The sequence below is a fragment of the Bos grunniens genome, chromosome 28 (genome assembly GCF_055505025.1).
Source record: "Bos grunniens cultivar Pamir isolate PY7600 chromosome 28, Bosgru_T2T1.0, whole genome shotgun sequence".
Classification (NCBI taxonomy): Eukaryota; Metazoa; Chordata; class Mammalia; order Artiodactyla; family Bovidae; genus Bos; species Bos grunniens.
Genome location: NC_141192.1, coordinates 10,397,545 through 10,407,426, shown reverse-complemented (window position 1 = coordinate 10,407,426; position 9,882 = coordinate 10,397,545).

Below are 9,882 nucleotides of genomic sequence, written 5' to 3'. Positions count from 1 at the left end.
ATTGGCTGGTGGCAGCCTACTATTGTCCAAAACTGGTTATCTGTGATTTGGGAGACAGTGCTTTTTATCATCTCAACCACGGTTCTTCTTTCTGGGACATAGACTATACTGAATGAGACACTAAGAAAAGAGACAAAAATTAGACAGTGTTAAGCCAGTCTAGACTCTTTATGGGATGCTCTTCCTTCTAAATGTTTTTAGGAAGAAATTGAGTCTCCCCAGAGAAGCTCTAATGAATATGGAGCGGCCTGTCTTGCTACACAGGATTCTTTTCACCTGGGAGTTCTGAGTGTCTTCTCTAGCCTCCAGAAAGTGTAGGTGATCTTTAAAAATAATAATTAATAATTCAATGAGACATGGGCAGAGCTAGGAAGAACTATAGAGAGCTCCTAGAGGAGAAGGATGCCCAAAATGTGGAATACAAGGAAACTTTTTTTTTTATCAGTGTAGCTATTTTCCTTTTAATTATATTGCTTTAAAAATACCAACATGAGCCTACATGTTGAAAAGTAAATCTTTCTCCTTCCCAGAATGGAACCATTGTTATGAGTTTGTGGGGTTTCCTTCTAGAACTTGTGCTATGCACATACAGCATCAGAGTGTATCAAAACAGACCTACATGTAGCTGGATGAAGAAGAGTCAGAGAGACAGGACCGGAGTGGGATGCAGAGAGGGACAAACACACAGCTGATGTCAGCTGTTCCTTCCGGTTATCAGGAACAGGGAATAAGAAGAGCCTAACTCTTGGGAACAGAGTGAGGAATAGAAGTGTTCTGTTTCTAGTCAGTTCAGCAGAGTTACATCAGGAGAAACAAGCCAATACTTGGGAGGAAGGAGAGGCCAGAGAAGCCAGATCCAGATTTCTAAGACCAGTGGAAGAGACGTGTTGGGGTTACCCAACACGACGGAGGGCCTGAGCCCCTCTGCCCCGGATTGCTGCAGGGTCTTTGTAGAGACTGGACTGTAAGCCCTAAAGCACTGAAGAGTGGCTTCAAGGATCTAATGGCAAGTGTGCTGTCAGCGGAGAAAACTACAGGGCTTGACTGAAAATACCAAATTTGGTGAGGATGTGGAGCAGCTGGAACTCCTACACACTGCTGGTGGGAATGAAAATCATACAGACAGTTTAGAAAACAGTTTGAGACCGTCTTATAAAGTTAAACATACACTGACCATATGACCACTCCTAGACATTGATCCAAGAGAAATGATAACAGGTGTCCAGAGGTTGCAGACAAATGTTCCCAGCAGCTTTATTCATAGCTGACAAAAAGCCAGAAACAACCCAAATACATCCATCAACTGGTGAATGGAAAAACAAAGTCTAGCATACATATACAATGGAATACTTCTTAGCAACAAGAAGGAATGAAGTACTGGTGTGTGTGTGTGTGTTAGTTGCTCAGTCATGTCCAACTCTTTGTGGCCTATAGACTGTAGTCTGGCAGGCTTCTCTGTCCATGGAATTCTCCAGGCAAGAATATTGGTGTGGATTGCCATTCCCTTCTCCAGGGGATCTTTCCGACCCAGGGTTCAAGCCCGGGTCTCCCGCTTTGAGGGCAGATTCTTCACCATCTGAGCCACAGGGAAGCTACAAAGGACTACTGTACACAGCAACAAAGGCTCGAAAGCACTATTCTAAGAGAAAGAAGCCAAATAAATACTGTGTATTGTATGATTCCATTGATATGAGATGCTACAAAAAAAACTATAGTGATAGAAAGCAGACCAGTGACCTCCTGAGGCTAGCGGTCTGGGGAAGGGATTGACCACAAAGGGCCATGAAAGAACTATTGATCATGGGTAACAGAAGTATTCCATTCGACGACTGTGCAGGTGGTCGTAGACGACTGTATACGTGGGTTTCATCAGTTAAAACCGGTGAATTTTATCTCAATTCTTTAATAAAAAATTGTACTTTACTAAAGCTGATAAAACTGCTTTTAAAGAAAATTTTTGTGGTTTTATTGTAGCATGAGGCATTGAAACATCTGAACAAATCAGTATCTGAGCGGTGAGGCAGCTGCTTTCTCCTTCATTTCTTTGGGTTATTAGAGCCTGTCAGTAGATTAGGAAAAAAAGACAATCTTTTGCATTACTTAAGTCTTTCCAAGGCACATGCTGGTACAACACAAATCTCTCCTGTCAGATGCAACTTATTTTTTTTTAATTCAAGCAAAAATAAGGAAGGAAATTGATAACTGGATTGAGAGATGGGATCTAACTAGAGGAAAAGCAGACTTCTTTTAGAATATCATTAGGAAGTGAAGTGAAAGTCACTCAGTTCTGTCTGACTCTTTGTGATCACACAGACTGGGGTCAACTTTGAATACGTATATCTTAAAATGTAGTTGAAATGGACAATGATTCAGAAAAATATGACTTAATAAAGTGAATCAATAGAAAAGTTCTTAGCTGGTTTTACTATGCTAGCATAACCCAGATGCCCCTGAAACTATCAAGGACAGTGAGGAGTTTGAGGGAGCAAGACTTCTTTTTGTTAAATATATATTTTTTATTAAATTTTTTTTTATATTGGAGTATAGCTGATTAACAATGTTGTGATAGTTTCAGGTGGGCAGTAAGGGACTCAGCCATACATATATATGTGTCCGAGGGAGTAAGACTTTTGACACCAACTTCAAGTTTAGGGCTCTTGAAACCACACTTAGGTTTGATAATTCACTTGGGGAACCTGTAGATCTCACTGAATGCTGTTATGCTAGCAGTTATATTTTATTATAGGGAAAAGATATAGATTAAAATTAGCCAAGGGAAGAAGTACATAGGGCCAAGTCTAAGAAAGTGCCAAACTCAGAGCTTCCGGTCATCCTCTTACTGTGGAGTCATGAAAAGTGTTACTTTTCCAGCAGTGATGTGTGACAATATTCAGAATACTGGTGACCAGGGAAGCTCACTTGGACCTTAGTGTCCAGAAAAAAAAAAAAAAAAAGTGAGAAGGAAATTAATAGCAGGATGGAAAACTGGGATATAATTATAGATAAAGCAGAGGTTTTAGAAAACATTGTATTCGCCTGAATGGCTTTATGGTGTATTCTGATACTTGGTAAGATAAACTTTGTCTCATTGTTCTTTCATGTAACTTGCACAACTACTTTCAGGCGTTTGGGCTTCCCTCATAACTCAGTTGGTAAAGAATCTGACTACAATGCAGGAGACCCTTGTTTGATCTCTGGGTTGGGAAGATTTCCCGGAGAAGGTAAAGGCTACCCACTCCAGTATTCTGGCCTGGAGAATTCCATGGACGTTATAGTCCATGAGGTTGCAAAGAGTCGGACACGACTGAGTGACTTTCACTTCACTTCACTTCAGACATTTACGTTTCCTTATAAAACTTGGATGTTATATTAGTTCAGCTTCATTGAGTTACAAGTGCACACTGTTTACCCTCCATGAGTGAGTTTAATTGCTGTGTAAAAATCTTCTAAGAGATGACATAGTGACTTGGCACTAAAGTGAAAAAGTCATTGTGAACACAGTTTTCATGGAAATAGCAACTGAAAAAATAAATTTATATTAGTAAATGAAATTTGGTTATCAAAGGAACGACTTCATTTTTCTGTTTTCCTGCAAAGCAACAATCAAAATAAAAGACATTTATAGAGCCAAGAAATAAAGCTATCCCCCAATCACCCCTCACACACATATGAATTCTATTATATTTCACAAGATCCATGCCAAAGGATTATAAAGCAAAGGAAAATTCCTCAAATATCTTGATATAGATAAAAGAAATTCCAAAGCAATAAGAGATTGTTATCACAATTCATGTGTTTTGAAGGACTGCCATTAAGATGTAAAACATCTATTTATCAAAACTTCCTGTTGATTTTGAGCAGAAGACAATAGTGGAACTGTTTTTAAGAAATGCTGCATTATCAGTGTTTCTAATAACCCAAGGATAATCAGTTCAGTTCAGTCATGTCCGACTCTTTGCGACCCCATGAACCACAGCAGGCCAGGCCTCCCTGTCCATCACCAACTCCCAGAGTCCACCCAAACCCATATCCATTGAGTCAGTGATGCCATCCAACCATCTCATCCTCTGTCGTTCCCTTCTCCTCCTGCCCTCAATCTTTCCCAGCATCAGGGTTTTTCAAATGAGTCAGCTCTTCGCATCAGGTGGCCAAATACTGGAGTTTCAGCTTCAACAGTCCTTCCAATGAACACCCAGGACTGATCTCCTTTAGGATGGACTGGTTGGATCTCCTTGCAGTCCAAGGGACTCTCAAGAGTCTTCTCCAACACCATAGTTCAAAAGCATCAATTCTTCGGTGCTCAGCTTTCTTTATAGTCCAACTCTCACATCCATACATGACCACTGGAAAAACCAGAGCCTTGATTAGGCAGAACTTTGTTGACAAAGTAATGTCTCTGCTTTTTAATATGCTGTCTAGATTGATCATAACTTTCCTTCCAAGGAGCAAGTGTCTTTTAATTTCATGGCTGCAGTCAAAATCTGCAGTGATTTTGGAGCCCAGAAAAATAAAGTCAACCACTCTTTCCACTGTTTCCCCATCTGTTTTCCATGAAGCGATAGGACCGAATGCCATGGTCTTAGTTTTCCGAATGTTGAACTTTAAGCCAACTTTTTCACTCTCCTCTTTCACTTTCATCAAGAGGCTCTTTAATTCTTCTTCACTTTCTGCCATAAGTGTGGTGTCATCTGCATGTCTGAGCTTATTGATATTTCTCCCGGCAATCTTGATTCCAGCTTGTGCTTCCTCCAGCCCAGCGTTTCTCATGATGTACTCTGCATATAAGTTAAATAAGCAGGTGACAATATACAGCCTTGACGTACTCCTTTTCCTATTTGGAACCAGTCTGTTGTTTCATGTCAAGTCCTAACTGTTGCTTCCTGACCTGAATACAGATTTCTCAAGAGGCAGGTCAGGTGATCTGGTATGTCCATCTCTTTCAGAATTTTCCACCGTTTATTGTGAGCCACACTGTTAAAGGCTTTGGCATAGTCAATAAAGCAGAAATAGATGTTTTTTGGAACTCTCTTGCTTTTTCCATGATCCAGCAGATGTTGGCAATTTGATCTCTGGTTCCTCTGCCTTTTCTAAAACCAGCTTGAACATCTGGAAGTTCACAGTTCACATATTGCTGAAGCCTGGCTTGGAGAATTTTGAGCATTACTTTGCTAGCATGTGAGATGAGTGCAATTGTGTGGTAGTTTGAGCATTCTTTGGCATTGCCTTTCTTTGGGATTGGAATGAAAACTAAACTTTTCCAGTCCTGTGGCCACTGCTGAGTTTTCCAAATTTGCTGGCATATTGAGTGCAGTACTTTCACAGCATCATCTTTTAGGATTTGAAATAGCTCAACTGGAATTCCATCACCTCCACTAGCTTTGTTTGTAGTGATGCTTCCTAAGGCCCACTTGACTTCATATTCTAGGATGTCTGGCTCTAGTTGAGTGTGACTGATCACACCATGGTGATTATCTGGGTCATGAAGATCTTTTTTGTACAGTTCTTCTGTGTATTCTTGCCACCTTTTCTTAATATCTTCTGCTTCTGTTAGGTCCATACCATTTCTGTCCTTTATTGAGCCCATCTTTGCATGAAATGTTCCCTTCATATCTCTCATTTTCTTGAAGAGATCTCTAGTCTTTCCCATTCTATTGTTTTCCTCTATTTCTTTGCATTGATAGCTGAGGAAGGCTTTCTTATCTCTCCTTGCTATTCTTTGGAACTCTGCATTCAAAGAGATATATCTTTCCTTTTCTCCTTTGCTTTTTGCTTCTCTTCTTTTCACAGCTATTTGTAAGGCCTCCCCAGACAGCCACTTTGTTTTTTTGCATTTCTTTTTCTTAGGGATGGTCTTGATTCCTATCTCCTGTACAATGTCATAAACCTCCATCTGTCTATCAGATCTAGTCCCTTAAATCTATTTCTCACTTCCACTGTATAATCATAAGGGATTTGATTTAGGTCATACCTGAATGCTTTATGGTTTTCCCCACTTTCTTCAATTTAAGTCTGAATTTGGCAATAAGGAGTTCATGATCTGAGCCACAGTCAGCTCCTGGTCTTGTTTTTGTTGACTGTATAGAGCTTCTCCATCTTTGGCTGCAAAGAATATAATCAATCTGATTTCAGTGTTGACCATCTGGTGGTGTCCATGTGTAGAGTCTCCTTTTGTGTTGTTGGAAGAGAGTGTTTGCTATGACCAGTGAGTTCTCTTGGCAGAACTCTATTAGCCTTTGCCCTGCTTCATTCTGTACTCCAAGGCCAAATTTGCCTGTTACTCCAGGTGTTTCTTGACTTCCTACTTTTGCATTCCAGTCCCCTATAATGAAAAGGACATCTTTTTTGGGTGTTCTAAAAGGTCTTGTATGTCTTCAGCATGCAACTGTTCAACTTCAACTTCTTCAGCATTACTGGTTGGGACATAAACTTGGATTACTGTGATATTGAATGGTTTGCCTTGGAAACAAACAGAGATCATTCTGTTGTTTTTGAGATTGCATCCAAGTACTGCGTTTTGGACTCTTTTGTTGACTATGAGAGCTACTCCATTTCTTCTAAGGGATTCCTGACCACAGTAGTAGATATAATGGTCATCTGAGTTAAATTCACCCATTCCAGTCCATCTTAGTTTGCTGATTCCTAGAATGTCGATGTTCACTCTTGCTATCTCCTGTTTGACCATTTCCAATTTACCTTGATTCATAGACCTGACATTCCAGGTTCCTATGCAATATTGCTCTTTACAGCATCGGACCTTGCTTCTATCACCAGTCACATCCACAACCGGGTGTTGTTTTTGCTTTGGCTCCATCCCTTCATTCTTTCTGGGGTTATTTCTCCACTGATCTCCAGTAACATATTGGGCACCTACCGACCTGAAGAGTTCATCTTTCAGTGTCCTATCAGTTTGCCTTTTCATACTGTTCATGAGGTTCTCAAGGCAAGAATACTGAAGTGGTTTGGCATTCCCGTCTCTGTGACAAATACAGACATCAACGATTCTGAGTCTAAAAATGCAGAAGAGTTAAACTTTTGATGTAAAGATGTTTTAGGAATACCTTAACACATTAATTTCACTTCTATTTATCCTTTAAATTGTGCATGCAGTGATGTATGAGATAGACACTAGCCCAGGCTTAGACCAATCAGAGCACAGAAATAGTCTACCATGACTGGCCGATCAGAGTGAGGCTCTTGACTTTGTTCCCTTCTTAGTCTAACTGGCCCCTCCCCATGCTGGGTCTTGGAAAGCATCCTTTGACCATAAGAGGAAACAGACTTAACATGAACCAACACATGGCTAACAGAGCAAAGAAGCAAAAGGACCTGGATACTTGATGACTATATTGAACCACAGGAGCACCTCGGGGCAGCACGTGTTTGGTCTCTGTTACTCGCTTTAGAAGCAAGCTTTAGAACTAAAGCTCTCTAATCGAATAAATGTGGATGGAGCAAATATAATAAGTGAGGACACTCAAGGCAGCCCTGCTGTGTCAACCGAGGGACCGAATGATCAAGCATACCATCCAGCTCTGGGTTAGTCATTGATCCATCTGGTGAACCAGGTATTGTCTACTGAGGGCTCCAGAGAGGTTTTGCTGTGAGGCACACTGTGGAGGGAGAGCATCTTTATAATACTTTTTAAAAAATAAGGAAGAGTGGAATTTGGAGATATTGGCAAGTAGAAAGATAGCTGGAGCTGATCCACGCACATCTCTTTCTGTGCTTCATACATGTTTCCAGATCTTGATTTGACTTTTACGCATCCACAGAATGAGAACCTGGCCTGAGAAGATGAAATCAAGCACCTATTTTTACTTTACTTTCATGTTGATGCTAGCTGCTTCCAGAACTGTTCCCAATGAGCCAGACACTTGGCAGGACCACCAACTTCAAGAATCATGTTATGCTGTTGGCCTGGATTACTGCTGAGTGAACAGATGAAGATAGGTCAGTCTACAGGCAGCTGTGACACTGAAAGAATCACAAATTTTTACTTACAAATCTCTGCCTCCTGTTAGCAATGTTTTCTGCCTGCCCCAGGGGATTTGTGAAGGATGGAACAGTTTCCCTGCCCCTATCGAGAGGGTAACACAGCTAAGTTGTCACAAAGCCCCTAGTCAACCCTCAGTTCTACTCCCCTAAATTCAAAATCTAGGTTATTTCATGGTCTTCAGGACACCAGAACTACTTTTCTCTTTAAAGCTTGGCAGATTGGTATTGGTGTTTTTAATCCTTGAGTTTTGTGAGTTTTCCTGTGCCTACTTGCTCATAACTTATTCTTCTGGTCTGATGACCACTTTTTAATGAGTTCAGCCTGTGCCTTCTTGGACCAGTTGGGAGTGTGAGGAGTGTGCTAATTAGCTATCAGATCTAGCTTGACTTTTGAAATCCAGAGCTTTGGAATGCTACAAAAATGTAAATATAATCCTGGCTTTTTGCATTTGGTAATTATCCAGAGCTGCAGCCTCAGGGAGCCTTCCACCTTAGGATTCTGAAACCCACAACCCCTGGATGGTTCTGTCATTAATGGTCAGTCTCCAGGGACCCATACAGGGAAATGGTTTCCTGTTTTGTTCTAAGTGGCTCTTCTTCCCTGCAACCTTTCTCCCTGTTGACTAAATATCCTATTTCAGGATGGCTAGAATAAGCCTTTTCCCTCTCCCCTTCATGCGGTAAGAAGGTATTTATTAACAGGAGTGAGAAAGGCCCTCTGGGGTAAACTGTCTTCTTATGACTACACTTACACTGAACCAAATTATATCAAATATTTTCAGGCCTTCAAATACCTACTTCTGCAAGAAATCTGCAAGATCACCCACAGATCGCTCTCACCTCCAGCCTAGAAACACCTTCTCTTTTACAACACTTCCCATCTATACCTCCGTGCTGGCCTTGGGCCAGGCTCTGGGCTCCTAACGATGAAGAAAAGGAATTCACCATCTGCTAAAGGACAGGTCTCTTAAAGCAAGGATCTCCATCCTCCAGAATCCGATGATCTGAGGTGGGACTGATATAATAATAATAGAAATAAGTGAAGTTGCTCAGTCCTGTCTGACTCTTTGCAAATCCATGGACTGTAGCCTGCCAGGCTCCTCCGTCTATGGGATTTTCCAGACAAGGATACTGGAGTGGGTTGTCATTTCCTTCAATAATAGAAATAAAGTGCACAATAAAAGTAATGTGTTTGAATCATCCTGAAACCACCACCACCCCATCCCCACATCTGTGGAAAAATTGTCTTCCTCTGGTGCCAAAAGGTTGGGAACCGTAGACTTAAATGGCCCATAAATTTACAAGATACTTGGAGTCTGAATTGGGAGGGTTGGGAAGGTGAACCAGACCTCTGGACTTTGCACATCAGTAGGCAGTGCCAGGTGAACTCAGGGGGCAAAATACAGTGAGTGTGTCAGCCCTGCTATGCTGTTTCATTGCACGCTACCTGTGACTGATCAGTTGTCCCAGTGATATTTTAAGTGTTGATCAGTTCTTCCTATCTCTGAAAAGGCGTTCTCTCAATCGCTGACTTTTATAAAATAGTGTGAACATTTAACACATAACAAGTAAACGAATGTATGGAAGAACCATTTGGGTCAGACTAGACCCTGACTTCAGAATCTGTGAAGTCTGGCAACATCCCAGGAGCCAGCGCTCCAGGCTGCCACTCACCACCCTCTACCCAACAGACAGCACTCTGAAGGTGAATGAGGTTGCGGGATGGGGGTCAGAGGCTGGCAATTGTGAATTTGCTCCTAAAGCTTGAAGGGACACTCACCACAATGCGTCCGACCTAAAGCTTCTCGCTCCCTATACAAAACAAAAACCCCCCAAAGACAGAAAAGCCTTGAAAAATTAACTGCTCAAAAACGGTGAGGACTGAAA